Below are 19,169 nucleotides of genomic sequence, written 5' to 3'. Positions count from 1 at the left end.
CAAGGTTTGCTTCTGCTTGAGCAAACGTACTACGCAAGTTGTCTACTGAGTCTGGCAGGGATGGAGTTAATTTTCTCAAAAGCAGACAGTATGATGCTGTGTTTTGGATTTCTTACCGAAGCAGCGCTGGTAACACACCAACATTTTAGCCAGTGCTGAACAGTGTTTATACTGTCTGAAGACTTTCTCTGCATCTCCCGCTGCCCTGCCCGCAAGTAAACTGACGATGCACAAGAAGTTGGGAGGGAACACAGCAGGCACAGCGGACCAAAACTGACCAAAGGGATATTCCACACTACATGAGACGTCGTGCTCAGTGGTAAAAGCTCAGGGGGAAAAGGAGGAAGCGTGGACATGTGGGGTTGTGGCATTTGTCTTCCCAAGTAACTGTCACGAATGATGAAGCCCTGCTTTCCTGGGATGGGTAAACTGCCTGTAGATGTGAAGTAGGGATTGTATTCCTTATTTTGCTTTGCTTGCATGCACTGCTTTGCTTCATTTATTAAAACCACAATTTTTCTCTATTTTGCCCTTCTAATTTCCTTTCCCATCCCACTGGGCAGTAACGAGTGAGTGGCTGTGTGGGGCTTATCTGCTGGGCAGGGTTAACACATTGACCCTGTATTGTGATTTCCAGTAGGAAAAAATGAACTGGGTATCAAGATATCATGTAAGACTTCCTCAGTTAGGAGGAAAACACAAACTGGTTGTGGTGCATTTGTTATGAAATGTCATGTATTTTACTATTGCAGTTTTGGATAGCTTAGTGTGTACTAATAGGTTGAAGCATATCTCACAGATTTTGGTCAGTTGCTCAGCTTTGTGTGTTTTGAAGGGCTTTTGGCTTTTTAGTTTTGTGCTTTTTTCTTATTTGTTGTTTGTGTGTTTTTCTTTGGTTTTTGGTTGGTTGGTTTTCTCAGCATCCTCTGCATATCTGTGTATATTTGATTTACCAGTATATTTGTATTGAAACCTGCTAGGTGCCATTTTGAGTTCTAGTTGCACTTCTGCAAATTACTCTTTCCTACATGAATTCTCAGAATCAGTAAATTTGTGAGATTATTTTTAGATCTTGCACCCTGACATTGTTGCTTACTCTTACATCTTACAAAACGTGTACAGGATCCTTTAAAAGAAAGGTTTGAGGGTGGTTTAAAAGGTGGTATTTCTCCCACCTTCTTTCTTTGGCATCCTGCTAATAATTCTGTGGAAGGAGTGAAAAGAATTGGGTAAAGAGGCATACCACATGCCTTTTTTTAGAGAGTACTTGGGTGACAGTCACGAGCAGAAGAATAAATGCAAGACCTGAATTCTGCAAAATAACATCGTCTTAGCAGAATTGGCCAAGAAAAAGCAGACACTGAAATCTGAAACATGTTTGGGATTTAGGACAGGAAGGTTGTAAATTTCAATCTATGAATTTTAAAACTTGTTGCAGATCAGTTTAAGGTCGCTTGCCTGAAGTTAGTAGGAATGCAATATCTGAAGGCATTGTGACTTAAATTCTGGAAGACAGCTTTTGAAAGCCATGCTTTATGTCTGGGCACATAAAATTTAATCCATGTTAATTTATCTTCATTACTCTTTCTCTATATTCTAAAGTTGTTACGTTATTAAAAGGTATTATACTTTTCCTTTGTGGCTTTAAACATTTATATTGCCACTTGGTGGCCTCATTTGATCAGGTAACAGATGATAAAGATTAAGTTAAGGTCCTTTTTCTTAACAGGTGTGCAATTCCAACCTCTATATATAATCTTCCTATACATCCAGGAACAGTATAACCCCTTTTGCAACTGGATATGTGTACACTGTGTTGACTGCTGTGGCTCTTGAGGGCTTGAATTGCTGGTGTTGAGGTGGTCAGACTCAAGAGCTCTTCAGTAAACATAAAATCGAAGTGGATGACTTTTCTCCTCATTCTTCCTTGCTCATCCTTGATGTTTCAATATTTTTCACCTCATCTCAATCAAAAACAGGAGAGGATCTCATCTGATATCAATATAATTTAACTTTATTTTTTAGAACTAGAGCTTATTCTGATTTTGCCAGGCTTCTTCTCTGCTTATTCTGAATCCTAAGTTCTCATTTTCCAGATTTTATTACTTTCAGATGTTTTTCTGTATCCCTTTTGTGAAACTGTATCCCAAGTCATTGTTCCTTTGTGGTTTTGTGTTATTCATATAATTAGCTGTGTTACAAAACGCTTGTATATTATTGATGGGTTTGCTGTTTCAGTGTGCTTATGTCTGAGTACAAGGCGAGAAAATATTGAATATATCATGTTTTGTATACTTCCACTTGTAGAAGTCTTCTGCCTTGGTATACTTCCTGTTAGTGATGGGTTGGAAACTCAGTCCCCTGTGCATTGATTCTGAACCTACTTTGTCAGGCTCTGTTGGCTAAAGATTTGGTATTGCCTCAGAGCAAGAAGGTGGAGTTTAACCCCGCTCCATTCTTGCAAAATCCATGCAGGTCATTTGCAGTTGTATAGCTCCAGAAAGCCTCAGGATCTTTGGTCACTCACTACAAGACACACTACAAGCTGTCAAAAAAGACAACTTGCTACTACACAGGTAATGATTTATAGTTAAAATAACACTGTTTTTGTACCAATATTTGACTGTCTTCTAAAAATGTCATGGTAGAATCAAAATTTCTGTGTCCATTCCTGATCTTAGTGGCTGTTGATTCTCTAAAGCAAAATGTCCTTTCAATTCTTGGTGCCTTTTCATTAACTTTCTTAGCTACTTGCTTTATTTTCTGTGATTCCTAAGTGTTTTTGTTACAAAGATTCCAAATTAGCCCAAGGTTGGTGGTGTTCTGGGTATTATAATTGTGGTGATATGGGTAAAAATTGCAAATGTTTACACTAAATTAGATAAATATTGGACACATATTTCTCTACACAGAACACAGTTTTCTGGCAATTCCTACCAAAATAGATGCAGAGAATCAACATGTATCCATAGCTGGTGTAACAGATCCTGGAATCATTAACTGCTAATTGGCTCCACATGCAAGCAGTTACTGCTAGGAGCTTCCTCAGACCATATTACAGTAGGAGAGGCCTCAGTGGCTCTAACCTCATTTCCTACAGTGCCTTTCCAAATCTGCTAATGCACCATCAGTAATGCTATTTAGCTTCTGTGCAGCAACTGGTAGAGCTCTTAAGACAGTAACAGAGCAGGTTGTGCCTGTGCTGTTTTACAATTATCTCTAAACCTCTTGTGTAGTATCTTGGCCCTCATTTCTCCTAAAATCACAGCTCTGTCTCATTTAAATGGTTGAAAATTTGGCCATCCTATACATTGACTGTTCCATAGCTTGTGTGTTGGTGATTATTGCTCACAGAATCTACTCTGCTATTAGTAGTTGAACAATGTTAATGCTACTTTCTAGTTCCAGTACTTTTCTTTTTATAAAACTGTTTTTGCTAGTTCTATCCACATTTTGATTCCCACATGCCATTGTTAAATATCAGGAAAGTAAAATTCAAATATATATTCCTATATTAAAATGTATATATTTATATTATAATATATACTTTTATATTTTATATATTTATACAAGGGGATTGTTCAACCTGGAGAAGAGAAGACTCCAGGGAGACTTCGTAGCAGTCTTCCAGTACCTAAAGGGGGCCTCTATAAGAAAGCTGGGGAGGGACTTTTTACAGGGGCTTGTAGTGAGAGGACAATGGGTAAGGGCTTAAAGCTGGAAGAGGGGATATTTAGATTAGACATTAGGAGGAAATTCTTCACTCTGAGGGTGGTAAGACACTGGAATAGGTTGCCCAGAGAAGCTGTGGAGTTGGATGGGGCTTTGAGCAACCTGGTCTAGTGGGTGGTGTCCCTGCCCATGCAGGGGGTTGTTACTAGATGATCTTTAACATCCCTTCCAACCCAAACCTATCTGTGATTCTATTATATGTTTAAATAATTTGTTTGGAATGTTGCATATAATATGCTCCAATTTTGGAAACTTACTAGTAGAAGTTTCTACATCAATGATGTCCAAATTGCAGTTGCAAATTCTACTCTCTCTACAATGGTATCCCTGAACCCTCTCGGTATGTTGGACTCAATCATGTGGAATCCATTCCTGGGTCAACATTACAAATGTCCCTTTAATAAAAAGAGTATATCTGTTCTGCCTTGGAAATGTTAAAGTAAAGGCTTTGTTCACAGTAATATGCACTCTATTAATTTGCTGGCACTGTGTATATCTTGTATTTCCAAAATAATGAATTGTCTATCAACTGGAAATTTTGGTTTAAAAAGTTAAACAAAAGCAACAACAAAACTCTGTGAACTAAACATGTTTGACCTCATTTATTTTGTTCTTGTTTCAGTTTCTACTTTGCTTGTGGCTTTCATGTTTGGTTTAACCATCTCTGGTGTTTTCCACTTGTATTTGGGTTGGTCATGTTGTTCAGGTTGCATTACGAGTGTTATAGATTATTTTGATTGTTAACACAGAGAATCAGACTGATCTCTGTTACCCCCCTCCCTTCCTGAGGAAGATAAAAAGGGCAAAAGAAAGGGACTTCAAGGCTGGAAATTAGAACTAGAACAGGTTTAATGCAACATGGAAGGGATAGTAACAACTAGGAAAGCAATGAAAAGTATACATATTTATATACACAAAACCCAATGTAAATTGTGTCTGATATAAGAAGATAACCTCGTGGCAGAGCTGACATGGGAAAAAGGGTCAGGACTCTTCTCAGGAATGGATGGAGTTTGATTCTGCAGAGCACTTGGCAAGGTGAAGTCAGAGAGCCAGGAGCTTTCTTCCAAGATGTCTGCCAGAAGAGAAAAAGGGACAAGGTTCAACTTTCCCATCTGTCTGGCATTTTATAGGCTGTGGCAAAAAATGGGAGGGAATACTGAGGTTCTGACCCTTTTCTGATCTGCCCACTGGACCTTCTCAGGATCCTAAGTATTGCCTTCTGTCTCTGTTGGGCTTGGCCATCAGAGGTCATAGCATCAATGCCATAAAATTAGTTTCTGCCACCTCAAACCATAACGTACTATTTTTGGCATCATGGAGCATAGATACTATTGTTTAGCCCTCATGCTTATTCTCCCATAATTTTAAAGTAGTGGAGAGATTTATCCAACGTTTTCATGATCTTTGAAACAAAAGAGCTTTTCCATGCCACTAGAGGTAGAATCTGTTACCAACAAAAACCAGGGTGCTTGCTACTCCCCTGTAACACAAACATATTAACAATTTTAAACTTAGTGTAATTATTAATATACAATTATTAATAAAATAGAAATATGCACAATTATCTTAGACAAAACCTAACAATTAATTTGTGCTGCTTCTTTTAATAGTCTTTCTGTTGGCTGTGATTCTGGTGAGACTTCCCATACGCCTTACTCACTGTTCAATTTTTCTAGCAATATCTGTAACAGCGTCCTTTCTTTTTGTTAACTTAGTTACTTTCCCGTAATTACAACTGAAACTGAAACTACTTAGGCTTTTTTCCATTCTAGAGTTTTACTTGATAAACACAAGGTCCTGTCTTATTTATAATTGGAGCTAGTCCATCCCATTTACAGTTTAGACTGTAAACTTGCATGGAAAACAGGGAACATTACTTTCCATCCTCCATGCTGTTCTGCAGAGTAGTGGTTTGTTCTTGTTTGTTTATTCATGCATTGAGCATTCCTTCCCAGTTAATCTCTTTCCAGTGTTTAGATAAGGTCGGTATCCATTTTTCTGTTTTTTTTTAAAAAAAAAAAAAAAAAAAGTCTTTTTTGTCCCATGCATAGCTCTAAAGCACATGAACTTATGTGAAGCTGTTGTGGCTCACAGATCATTGAAATTACAAGATGATGTAATATCCCAGACTTTATGTATTTTTTACCATTTTGCCTAGTGCTATTTTTATAGTCACATAGGGTCATTCAATTTACCTTGAACTGGAACTTCCCAGCAATGTGAAATCTTTCTTTACTTCCCAAGCCTCCACATAACTCCTTGATTATTTGCCCTGGAGAGCATGTTCCTTGCTCCAAATCTATGTATTTGTTTAAATCCCATCTGGAAAATGCAATGTTAAGTGTCTGCCCTGTGATAAACCTGGATGTAGCTTTCTTTACTGGAACTCTCTCAAACAATTTTGTCAGTAGATCTAGTATTGGCAGACAAAACTTAATGCCACTTTGCTTTGTAGGTGGGATTAAGGTAGAACTACATGTGGTCTGGTGCAGTGTGTTTGTATCCTAACCTGTGATTAATGAATTCTCTAATGTTGTAATGTTATTTTTCTCTTACTGGGGATATTTACCACAGCACAACTTAAGCAATTATATACCCATCTGTTTCCAAATTTGACCAATTAACTAGCTTCTAATACTCCTTTTTGCATTCAAGCAACCCCTACATGTTCTTTCTTATGCACCTCACATTGAGACAAACCTACTAGAAGTGTATATAATACTCCCCATATACAAGTGTTTGCTATCTGGCCACACTAACCTATGCTTCACCTGTCTACTAGATTCTATAGTAACTGCCTGTCAATTTCATCATTTCCATGGAGTAAAGTGGCCAGGTCTTTGATCTTTGTTTTATATTTTTTTTTTGTTTTGTTTTGTTTTCAAAATGGGTGTTTCTTCAAATGTTAATTCTACTGGGACAACCACAACTTTGGCAAGGGCATCTGTTTGACTATTCAAGTACTGCTGCTTATGTATTTTTCCTTTTGGTATGCTTTTGCATGACCTGCGTAATTTTTTCCTCTCTGCTTTTTAAAAACTATGTTCAGGATTTCCTTTCCATGATTGATAGGCTACCAGATTCCCATTTTGTGTTTGCAGGTCGTCTTTATTCCACATTGGTAGGCAAATAGTTAAAGCTTGATATATCCGGTCTGAAACTATGCAAAGCCAGATCATTTCCTTCAGGTTCCTCTTAACATTGTTAGTAGAGCTTGTAGCTCTGCTGCTTGTGCAGAGTGAAAGCAGGCAGCTCTTACTATTTTTCACAGGGGTTGCAGCATATCTAATTGAACCCATTTGTGAACGACGCGGAACATCCTGTGGCACGAAGTCAGCAGTGGAGCTTTCATCTGGTGAGAGGCACATAAACAGGTAAAGGGCACTTATGTACTCTTCCAGTGGTTAAAAACCACATAAAGCTAGTGATAAAATTGTGTCATCGTCTACAGAAAGCTCTTAGTTTATAAAAGCCAATGTATGTCCAGCTAACCTAGGGTCTAATACATACCCAGTTTGTACTTTTCCACTGATTATGTACTTCAGTGGAGTACGTGTGATTATGTACTACTGCAAAACAGCCTCTAGTCATGTACTTCCAAAGCTCATTGTCTATGCCAATACTAAACCTGGTTTTTCATATGGAATAGAGTTCTTTCTATGCCAATACTAAACCTGTTTTTTAATATGGAATAGAGTCCTTTCTCAAGATCTTGAGACTCTCAAAGCAAAGACTGTAACTTGAACCTGATTTTTGTGTTCTTGAAATAGCACAGTTGCAAGGTCTAGATTGGTACTAGCCAGCTGAACACAAAACAGCTTACAAGAGTCCGGGTGATTGACAGCATTTGAACTAGTGCAGTTTTGCTTATTTCTCTTCTTCCCATTCTTGTTTCTGAGTTTTCTTCAATAATTCGATTAGTGGTTTACTGATTTCTGCAAATGTAAGGATATTCTCACAAAAACTTAAGCAATTCCAGTTATTACTGTTGGGGCATGAATTTTCATAGCCAGTTTCAACCTTTGGTGATCTCAGCATCACCCTCCCTTTCTGACCTAAAACTATTTCTGAATATTTCATTTCAGATGTACCAGCTGAGTTATGTCATGATTAGCTTAAAAGCCTGTGTTTTGAGGAATGCTGATTACTTCTTAGGTATATTCCTGGACTTTCAACTGAGTTTTTCCATGGACCAACACTTCACCCATGTATGATATCACATAACACATTTTGATGGTATTTCATCCACAACTGTTACATTTGACCTGAAGTTCTTGAGGTACATAGATAAAACAATATTGCTTTCCCTCATAGGTAAATGCTTGTTTTCAGCTGTGAGAGATTCTGCTTAGTGCTACAAGAATTTCAGGCATCTTTCCACCACAAAGCACCTGAGAGGTGGCAACCTTATTTAAGTGTTAAAAATCCACTTTTAGGCTTTTTTCTTTGCTTGTAACCCTGGACAAAATGGGAGGTCAAAATTATAGGTCTCTGTACAAGAACCTTGCTTTCCAGTAAACTTGTTGATGATGGGTTACAGTCCTTCCTCTGCTTCTTGAGGGTGTTGATACTTTTTTTGGGAAGGTGGATCTGGATCTTCAATTAATACACAACTTCTGTTTTCGAGATGTTAACTTACAGACCTACAAAACCTGAGGAAATTCTGTTACCCAAATATCCACCGTTTTTACTTCCTCCGGATTCTTAATAACAAAGTGTCAATTGCTTGCAGGAATCACTCCACCCTCACCTCCCACTGGTCAGCCTCAATTCCATGAACATCCGTAGCAAAATCTGCAGCTACTCTATTTTGTTTCAGCAAGGCTGTGCCAATAATTCCCTGCTGCTTATAAGAGGGATCCTCCCATTCCTACACTCAGAAGGAAGTCCTGAAGAACATGACAGCTATTTAACTGCAGGCAGAGGTCGTGTCCTTTCATGCATATAATACAAGTTTTACCATTTTTTCATCTTGTTGAGTTCCAGCTGGAAGAAATATTAATTGAATCACAGAATCACGGAATGGTTTGGATTGGAAGGGACCTTTAAAGATCATCTAGTCCAACCCTCCCTGCCTTGGACAGAGCCATCTTTCATTAGATCGCTTTGCTCAGGGTATTGACACCACAGTCAGTTAACATTGTGACACAACTGGTAGTTAATGTTCTTGGCCTGACCACCCGGTACTAATATTTTTATTGGCTATTTGCATTCATTATATTGTAATTTTACCAGCAGACTACGGGCAGGTAGACAGCAGAATGTCCCTATTCTATGTAATTGAGACCAAGAGATGATGTCTGAAGGTTTCACTGAGCAGGACCTGTTATGCTCTGTAGTTTTCATTCCTCCTCCTCATCTTTTTGTGTTAGCTTGACAAAACAATCCAACAAGGGATGGATGTATTCTAGCCCATTTTCTCATATATTTTTCTCTTTTTCTCAAATTTGACCATGTTGCTTTCTTGCAGTCCCATTCGTGTTGTCTAAAGAAGTTTTCATCATGTTCTCCAAGAGTCTTTTGCAGTTACTACCTCTTTTTACACAAAGAGCTAAACCGACATTGAGGACTCTTTTCCCTTTTCTGTTCCTTTTGGTCTTTATTTTTAAATGGAGCTTATGGGTCCTTTATAACCATATTTCTGAAGTTTTCAGTATGTGAAGACCTTCTGTCAGATCCCCAGGACTGAGATTTCCTTGTGTTCTTTCTAGCTTCATTAATTTGCCCATTTGTTGAAGCTGAATTTATAGCTCATCCCGCTGTATTTCTGCTTGATTCACGGGTCCCAGAATTACTCTTGCTGACTTAACCCTTATACCACAGGTTCTATGCCAATCCAAACAATTTTTCCAGGATTCATGTGATTTTACATTCTCATAGCTCATTCTAGGTAGAATAACTTGCTAGACAAATCTCCTTTCAGTGCTCAGGTAACTAGAGTGAGACATCTACCTACTAAATTTCTTAGAGGAGATTCTCCCTGCGGTGTAGCTGATAATCATAATGCACTCTGAGGCAGTGTTTTCAAAGGCTGTTCATTCTTTACTAGTTGAGGAAAGCTAATCCTTAAGGCCTGAAAGCCCCCATTTTGCAAGTTTCTGAATTCAGTGGCCTCAAGGTTTAAGCAATTACTTTTGCTTGCTCTGCAGTCAGGTTGGTCACTGCTGTTAAAATCTCTCAAGTTTTAGGAGCAACATGACCAACAGGAGTAGCCAGCACTGTGAGTCCTGTTTTTACCACTGTTTTGGTTGTAACTGTGTAACTGGTTAATCAAAGGCTATTTTGCTATCACATAAGCATGAATTTTCAGTATAGTCAACTGAGTTTCCCATATATCTCTGTTTTATTCTGTATAGAGAAATCTTAACTTATTTAATATGTATACTTGACGGTTGTGTCCTGTCCTTCACTATTAAAGCAAAAGGGCTCTCTGAGTGCACAGAAATCCATCTGTAGAGTACAGCTTTCAGGATCTGTCTTCAAGTTAGGAAACGGTTCACTGCAAAAAACTGTAAGGTAAACTTAGCAATCAGAAACTGAGAATCTACTCTTAAAAAAAGCCACTAGACTAGTATATACCCAGATCAAAAGAGATTAAAAGTCTGGCACTTTTTTATTATGCTCTAGATTGAAGTTGATGCACAACAGAGGGTTTTGGTAACATTTACCATTATTTCTACACATATTTTTCTTGTTTAGAAGAGATATATACATATTTCTTTCTTCTGTTGTTCACCCCTCTCTTTTTTCCATAAAGTCATATAAATATATATGAAGATGAAAGGAAATTTTTGTAGGTGAACAATGTGATTCTTGTTTTCCTTTATTTCCTATCATGGTTTAACACTAATGTATGAGTCATCTGATATGGCATGGCGATCAAGTCCTTATCTGTATCCATGTGATCCATTGGAAGGAGATCAATTTACTCAGTTTGCCATTATCAGAATAAGCCACAAAGGATGTTTTGATTACTACCATAGTGGTGGCACATAAAAAGAAACAGGATAATAACTTCTACCTGTTCTTGGGGTTAAAATGTTTATGGGGAACATCTTACGAAATCCTAGAGTAAGCATTATTCTGCCTGCCTGCCTTCACCCTCTTGTTAATCAGAGGAAACTGTCAGTGCAGGTGCCAGATTTCGCTGGAACAATGTGAACTCTGTAACAAATTAAGTGTGATCACCTCCAGTATAAGAAAAGACTATATATGTACTCATGATGCTATATACTTACCTTCAGTGTTAGGCCTTACAAAAGCATGTACATATACTTTCCCTGAGAAACTTACCATTCTTAAATAGTTCAATCTACTTGAAATATGAATATAGGTGGAAATCAATTAGGAAAGTAAGTGGTAATTCTGTCCTGTGAAGTCACCTACCACAACAGTATTCCAAAAGAGTATTTGTCACAGTGATGTATTTGGGACAAGATGAAGCACCACATTTCAAATAAGTTTTGCTCTTGTAAAGGCAGATATGTTGTCTTCCTTCATGTGCACCATACCATGGAATCAGTTTTGGTTTTAGGACTTTGCCTTGTTCTAGTCACACCTGCTTATAACTGCCAACTTAATGGACCTCTTAATTAGCTGGCTGCCAGCCATGCATGATCACTGCAGCAATTACCTGTCTTCCTTCAGATTTAGCAATATATCTATCCCCCAGACACCATGGAAAGTGCTACAATGTCTTCTGCAAATGACAGGCAGATGCTCCCATTGTGGAATCCCTGTAATATTAATAAGCATACCTTGCCCATAGGGGGGACTTTAGGATCTGTAATTTCTAGTGGAACAGCATTCCTAGGGTACCAGGTGCATACACTGAATACAAGGGATATAAACCTTTTCTTACAGTAGCAGGTATCTCAGTATGACAAAGTGCTCAAATGGGCTGACAAGAGTTGCTTTCTTGAACGTTATTCCATACCAACAAAATCACTTGCTCTCAGTGAACGGTGACATGGAAAACAGGGCTGATCTGAATGCTTTATTCAGTCAGCTATTCAGAGCTTTGTTCAGAGCTGTTAATCATTCAATATTTGTTGCTGACTATAAAAAGAAATAAAGGAATTAAATTTAATGTCATGACCCTCACTCAGGGTCACGTGTCATTATATGCATGCAAAATGTAAACTGGAGCGAGGTAGTGACTCAGGGTTTAGTCACAAAGGAGAAAGTCTAAAGTGCAAAGGATGAGGAATCAGAATATAAGCAGAGATAACTGTGTCCTCTGATTATCTCTGATGGTGCTGGAGCACAGTCCTAAGCCTCATGGTTAAAGGGTCCTTGCAAACATCGACTTTTTGTGGAGCCACCCCCATCTTTCTGGCTCTGATCTACAGCCTTCATCCCATTCTGTCTGGGAAGTGAACATGAAATCATGTTGTGACTTCACAGTCCACTCAAGAAGGGGGGGGAAAGCATTGGGGAAGACCCCTGAGGCTTGCAGATTAGTTAAATACTTTGTATTGGTTCTTTCTGCTGCTTATTGGGCAGGAAGTTCTCTGTTTACTAATGTTACTCTATGAGTTTGGCCATGCTTTACACTTATTAAATTTCACGGAATTCTCGTAGTTGGAAAGGACCTCCAAGATCAGAGTCCCACCATCAACACAAAAGAAACCAAACCAAACAACAGAAAAAAACCAACAACGCACAACCTTGGCCACTAGAGCATGTCCTGAAGTACCAAATCTACACTGCTTTTGAATACCTCCAGGGATGGTGACTCAGCCACCTCCCTGTGCAAGCTGTTCCAGTGCCCAACCACTCATTCACTATAGAAATTCTTCCTAATATCCACTCTAAACCTCTCCTGCTGCAAGTTCAAGCCATTTCTTCTGGTCCTATCATTATTTACTTGAGAGAAGAGGCCAACACCCACCTCACTACAACCTCCTTTCAGGTAGTTGTAGAGGCCTTCTCTTTTACAAACTAAACATCCCCAGTTCCCTCAGTTGCTCCTTGTATGACTTGTTCTCTAGACCCTTCACCAGCTGGGTTGCTTTCCTCTGGACATGCTCCACCACCTCAATGTCCTTATTTTAGTGAAGGGCCCAAAACATTGATCGTGTTAGTATTTAATATGGTTTGTCACATTTATGCAAAATATATGCTTAAAAATGAGTAAGGTTTAAATAAGAAAAAAGATAAAATTTCTATATCAAAGGCAGAAGTCTAATAAATTCAAGTTTCACTGGGCAATGTGTGGGAAAAGGTTGTTCTGCTTCTGATATGGATAACATTTGTGAGTGAAACAGTAAACCTTGTTGGAATCAGAAGACGTCTTAATGATCTAATCATGTGCCAGCTTGCCAGCACTGAAGGGGGTTTTGTCTGAAAAGAAAGAAGAGAGAGAAATGGAATTTTTTAAAGGTGGGAGATTAGTTTTCTTTTAGAATACTGCTATAAGTTTAAGTAGAATAATACTATTGTAATATAAATATTAACAAAATTATATCAAGAGTTATAATACTGTAGCCTATGGTAGCAGCTTAATATATACATGAAGTAGTTGCTGTGAAGATAAGACAGTTAATAAATGTTTTTTAGGAGTTTTTCTAGGTCTAGATCTCCTTTAGATTTTTACAGAGTTGTCAATGAGATAGAACATTTTACAGACTTGGGAAGACAACATTTCTAAACTTTAAAAAACATGAAACATGGGATATGGCAGATCAGCTATCAAAAGCTGACATCTAAATGCTATACAGCTATCCCTCTCTGAGTGATGTTTGGCCAATGATGAGGCAACTTGAATTGTGTGCTCAGCAGTTACTTGAGAGCCTGTGGCTTATAAAAGATTTTATCTGTTTGATAACGTGAGAATTGACTTATAATTCTTGCAGACTAGAAACCAGAATAAGTTATGAGTCTTGGGCATTTCTGGGTCTCTTTGAGGAAAACATTTTGTGTATCGAATAAAAATCACACTCTGTACATTATTTTTTTTTTTTCCCCTGAAAGAAATCAGATTATTCTAATAGATGGAAAATTCCTTTATCCCAAAGAAACATTAGCTATTCTGTATTTATAAGTAGCTGATTAACACTTTGTAAAAACGTATCTTGTGCCCTGGAACTGGAAGCAGAAAATGATACCTGGTAAATAACCAGTCCACAGGGAGACTGTCAGTTGTAGTGAATAGGCTCAGAGAAATGTATCTTGCTTGGGATCAATGTAAATGTGCTTACTTCTTCCCCATCCCATTTCCATCCTTTCTGCCACCAGCTTCAGTTGTTGATAGCCCCTGTACTAAAGGTGGCTCAGAACTGCAAGCAAAACATGAGCTTGTACCTGGAAGTTTTGGGAAAGCCAAAGAGTTCTGATTAGCCGTTGAATAAGACTTTAGGAAATAAATGTGTAGAAATTAAAATTAATGAACCCTTATAGAATGAGGAAAATAGAGGAGATACAGATAAATTAATGAGACAGCAGAGCATCTAGTCTGGGTCAATAGAATGACTGCAGGTAATTGCCTTTTCAGTAACTGTAGCCATAATGTAGCTGGCCACAACATACAGAAATCTGATGTTTTTTGTAATCTCTGAAGTCCTGCATGGTGAGAGGGTTAATTCCTCTTGTCTCTCCAAAACTATTTATTGCAAAGTGGTCACATGCAGGCATATCTTGGTATCACAGCTGGATTCTTCCTGGTGGGTCTACCTGGGTTGTTGTCAGGGATGTATTGATGTTGTGGCATGTAAAGCAGACAGAGCTGTGATGTGTGGCAGTATGTTTCTGGAAGCGGATGTGGTGAGCAAGAGGAAGCAGACGTGGTTAGCAAGGGGAAGTGTTACCCCTAGGGTATATGGGTAGGGTTATTTAAAAGGCTTGGAGCTTGTGAACAAGTGTGCATCTGCACTGAATACAATTGCCTGTAGAACCACATTTTCCTAACAGTTTATAATAATTTTTTTGCAGTAAACATCAAAAAGAAATAAAGCAATGTGACTCTGGTCAAAGACAAACATGCAGAACATGGTCATAGTGCCATGATCAATCTCTTATAAGATGAACTGTAAGTAATTGTTATTTCTAGTCATTTCACTACAGTAACAACATCCAATGTGCAAGATTAAGTAAAATAAGTAAGTATATTTCCATTCTGCTACAGCACAATAAAGTAAAACTAGTCACAGAAATAAATAAAAAAAAATTGCCAGTTTTTGAAATAAACCCCAGTTTGGCACTGTTTTCCTCAAAAAAAACCCTGTCAGACAGTTTGAGCTCAGAGGACAGCAACGTCAAAGACCAATAACATAAACTTTATCCAGAAGAGTTACAGGAACTGTTTTTTTTCTGTCTTGAGAAGAGAGACAACACTTGAGAAAGCAGTACTGAAATTTAAAAAGTACTGCAAAGTGGAATGGAAGAAGTCATTCTTTTTATTCACTACGGAGAAGAAAGGGGTAATAAGTCTAACCTATCTCAAAGACAATTCAGGTTAGACAACAGAAAAAAATCCTAACAGTTCAGATAGTCTGAAAGTCTCCATCTTTGCTTTTGTAAGCTAAGGATCCAAGGGGCTGGTAGAAACCAGCAGTGCCCACCTCACTCAGAAATTCCTGGCTGGCAAAGACTGTTTCTTACTCAGAGCACTGAGCACTCAGTTTAGTATTTCATTAATTCAAGTTATCTTTTGTGTGTAGTAACTAATCAGTAACTGCTGAATACTTTTAAATTGTGTGTATTCAGCTTACAAAGGCTCTTTGTGCATGGTGAAAGGCTACCAATCAAAATGACGGAGTAAGGAAAGGATGAAAGTTCATTGAAGTTCCTTGACTACTTGTACTGTTACAATGTTACCGGGCATATAAATGGCTAGAAAAATTGTCATGGAACAAAAATGGATGTGTCTGTAATAAAATATGCTTTATTCAACTTCAATAGGCAAAAATGTTTTCTGTTTTTCTAGATATGCTTAGGGTGAAAACATCTGCCTATGCACTATAAAGATGGAATTTTTAAATTCTGCTTTAAATAGTTTAGGAAATCTTACTAAAACTAAGACAAATGTAAAAGCCACTGCAATTAAATACATTTTTCTATTATAAATGCAGTAAGAATCCCATTTTAAATGCTGCTGTAGTGCAAACAATGATTATGAAAAATATTATCTCCTCACAAGTTAATGCAGCATTGAGTCATATTTAATAACTTCAGTGATAAATAAACACCAATAAAGTTGTTTTCCATATATAGGAAATATCTCTCAAACTGCTGTAGATTTGTCTGTATTTTTTGTATAAGCCAAAAATATTTGAAGCTTTCAGAAACAAGACTGTGTTTGTAAAGCCAAAAACTGACTCATTACTAAGAGGAAGCTGGTGACCTTACTTTAGTTTGTGGCAGTCTCCTTTACTAGAATAAACAATTAACTACAAATCAAATCCCCAGACTATAAAGCTTTTAAATATGATTTTCAGAGCAGACTATCTTTTTAAACAGAAACAGAAACTTGATGCCTAGAGTAACTTAGTTTGGCCTCATGCTTGGTCCAGAACAGAAGATGTCTAACAATTCCCATAGGCAGTATCTTGTGGCTGAGCATACAGCACAGTTCAGGGAACACAAATCTGTCTTTTTCTGATTCTGGGATAATTCTGTTCATATAGGACGATTCTGGTCAGTAGAACAGTGACGAAGTTGGCAAAAATTCCTGTACAAAGCAGTTTTTTTTTCCAGCCCTGATTAACAGGAAAAAGGCTTCTAAAATAGAACAGGAGTTCCCTGAATATCATAAAACAGAGCTTGTTCACGGATGTTCTAACCTATGCTAGAGCTGAATGTAATTCAGGATTAATTGCAGGATTCCTGGGCCCCCTCCACCATTTTGCCTACCTGGAGCTTATTGGAAAACCCAACCCCCCATCTTTAAAGGAAATAAACGGAAAAAAGAGGGTTTGTCCCATTCTCTGGTTATAATATAAAAAGGCTTTGAAGTATTTGCTTCTGTTTCTTGTCTTGTTAGCTATTTTATTTTATAAGCCTAAAAAATAGTTTTTCTTAATATGGTTAAAAAATTTTGAAAGTCTCATGCCATCATTTCACATTTTTTTTACTCTGATGTTAAAGTTACATTAAGGTTTCTGTTTCAGTTCTTTATTCCCATATCATGTGTCAATTGGTCATCTCTTTTGCTGGCCTGCATCAGAAAAAAGACAACAACATATATATCCAACATGTGATCTGAGGGATGAGATTCTCTCTACCCAAGTTCTTTTCTGGAAGCATAACTGGCTGAAACTTCGTCACAAAACATGAAAGCCCTCTTTTTCAAGCATCTTCTTCTATCATTCCAGAAGCTGACTTATGATCAGTTTGTAAATAAAATCTTAGGACATTTTGACACATAGCTGAGGGTTGGATAAGTAAATTTATTTAAAAATATGCCTGGAAGGAGTCTGGAATAATTGATATTGAGTTACAATAGAGAATGATCTGTATTACCTAGCTTAACTGCATTCCAAGTATTATGTTATAACCATGCAAATTACAATGTAAACACTTTTGGGAAGAATAGAGCTATACTGACAAGATTGGTGTATGGCCTGTAAAAGCAATGCCTTAGAAAAGGATGCAAGATTTGTCATAGTTAATTTTTACAATACAATCTCTCATCACGTTAGAGTGTCAAAGAGATGTGATTCAAACCATGCATTTATATCAAATAGTAGGAGGGAATAAATTGTGCCTCAGTCTACAGTATTGCAATCTCTCAAAAATATTTCAAGGGACCTAATGGTTATCTTTCAAACATGCAAGAAGTTCTTATGCTCAAAATTATAAAAAGGATGTGTGAGTATCATCCAGGAGCTGTAAAACTACATCAGGCAAAACGAAGTTGGCTACTACCTAAAAAAGGAGAGGGCTGAGTTAAACCTTATGAATATTTAAAAGTATTTTCACAAAGAAAAGATATCTGACAATGAAATTCCTCACAAAAGTAATAATATCCAAGAGGTATTTTTCTGTCTTGAACAAAACAATTTCTGTGAAGGGAAATGGAACATAGAAGCAGCTACGAATAGGTGCAGTGAACTTGTGAGCAATTGCTATTTTTAAAGTGAAATAGAAGTTTTCCTCATGTATGTGACTTAGTTTAGACAAAGACAACTTTCCTGATCCTTTGTGTCACTTCCCAGAATTTTCAACCTACCCAAGCGGTGTTCCCCAGGGCTCATGTTTGAACCAGTTCTGTTTAATATTTTTATCAATTATTTGGATGAGGGGATCAAGTGCACTCTCAGCAAGTTTGCAGGCAACACTAAATTGAGCAGGAGTGTTGATCTGCTGGAGGGTAGGAAGGCACTACAGAGAGATCTGGACAGGTTAGGTTGATGGGCTGAGGTCAACGGAATGAGGTTTAACAAGACCAAGGGCTTGGTCCTGTACTTTGGTCACGATAACCCCAAGCAACACTACAGGCTTGGGGAAGAGTGGCTGGAAAGCAGCCTGGTGGAAAAGGATCTGGGAGTACTGGTGGACAGCCAGCTGAACATGAGCCAGCACTGTGCCCAGGTGACCAAGAGAGCCAATGGCATCCTGGCCTGTATCAAAAACAGTGTATCCAGCAGGAGTAGGGAAGTGATCATGCCCCTATAGTTGGCTGTGATGAGGCCACAGCTTGAGTATTGTGTTCAGTTCTGGGTACCACAGTATAAGAAATACATTGAGCTCCTGGACCATGTCCAGAGAAGAGCAACAAGGCAGGTAAGGGGTTTAGATGGTTTGTCATATGAGGAGTGGGTGAAGGAACTGGGGTTGTTTAGTCTGAAGCAAGGAGGGCTCAGGGGAAATCTTGCTACTCTACAACTATCTGAAGGGAGGTTGTAGGGAGGCTGGTGTTGGTCTCTTCTCCCAAGTGCCTAGCAACAGGATGAGAGGAAATGGGTTGAAGTTGTGACAGGGGAGGTTTAGGTTGGATATTAGGAAAAAATTCTTTACTGAAAGAGTGGTGAGGCATTGGAATGGGCTGCCCAGGGAGGTGGTAGAGTTGCCATTCCTGGAGGTGTTCAAGAACCGTTTAGATGTGGCACTTCAGGATATAGTTTAGTGGTTGTGATATTTGGATTACAGTTGGACTCGATGATCTTGAGGGTCTTTTCCAACCATAATGATTCTATTAAAAAATATCTTCAGGAATTTACAACATAACTGAGTAGAGGTAGATCTCCAAGCTGCAGTTGTAATTATCTTCATGGAGTCCTACTGACCCATTGTGGGATAGGATTGAGATGTACCTGTAGCAGAGTTTTGGACAATCCAGGTGCATTAACATTATCAGCCATTTTTTACTTGATTGTACTTCAAGGGGTTTGAATTGTCTGCAAGTTCCTGTATCAGCAGATCCCTGTTTTGTATCATAGAATAACAAACTGGTTTGGGAATGAATTTTGAATAGTTTACAAGCCTTAAATAGG

At 38.1% G+C, this 19,169-nt stretch overlaps 1 protein-coding gene across 4 annotated transcripts in view; it reads left to right on the top strand.

Moving 5' to 3' along the window:
- The first annotated feature begins 2,475 nt into the window (after positions 1 to 2,475).
- Positions 2,476 to 19,169, top strand: part of ABCB1 (ATP binding cassette subfamily B member 1) — a 59,692-nt gene continuing 42,998 nt past the window's right edge. For 2 of the 4 annotated variants that reach the window (XM_051609933.1, XM_051609937.1), the window contains exons 1-2: positions 2,476 to 2,576; positions 7,007 to 7,109. The gene's annotated coding sequence lies outside the window, so the exon portion shown is untranslated. Of the gene's footprint in view, positions 2,577 to 6,952; positions 7,110 to 19,169 lie in introns of those variants that run through there. The other 2 variants (XM_051609938.1, XM_051609936.1) reach the window with 2 other exon arrangements.

The sequence above is a fragment of the Apus apus genome, chromosome 2 (assembly GCF_020740795.1).
Source record: "Apus apus isolate bApuApu2 chromosome 2, bApuApu2.pri.cur, whole genome shotgun sequence".
NCBI classification, from domain to species: domain Eukaryota; kingdom Metazoa; phylum Chordata; class Aves; order Apodiformes; family Apodidae; genus Apus; species Apus apus.
This window is presented reverse-complemented; position numbering and strand designations above follow the sequence as displayed.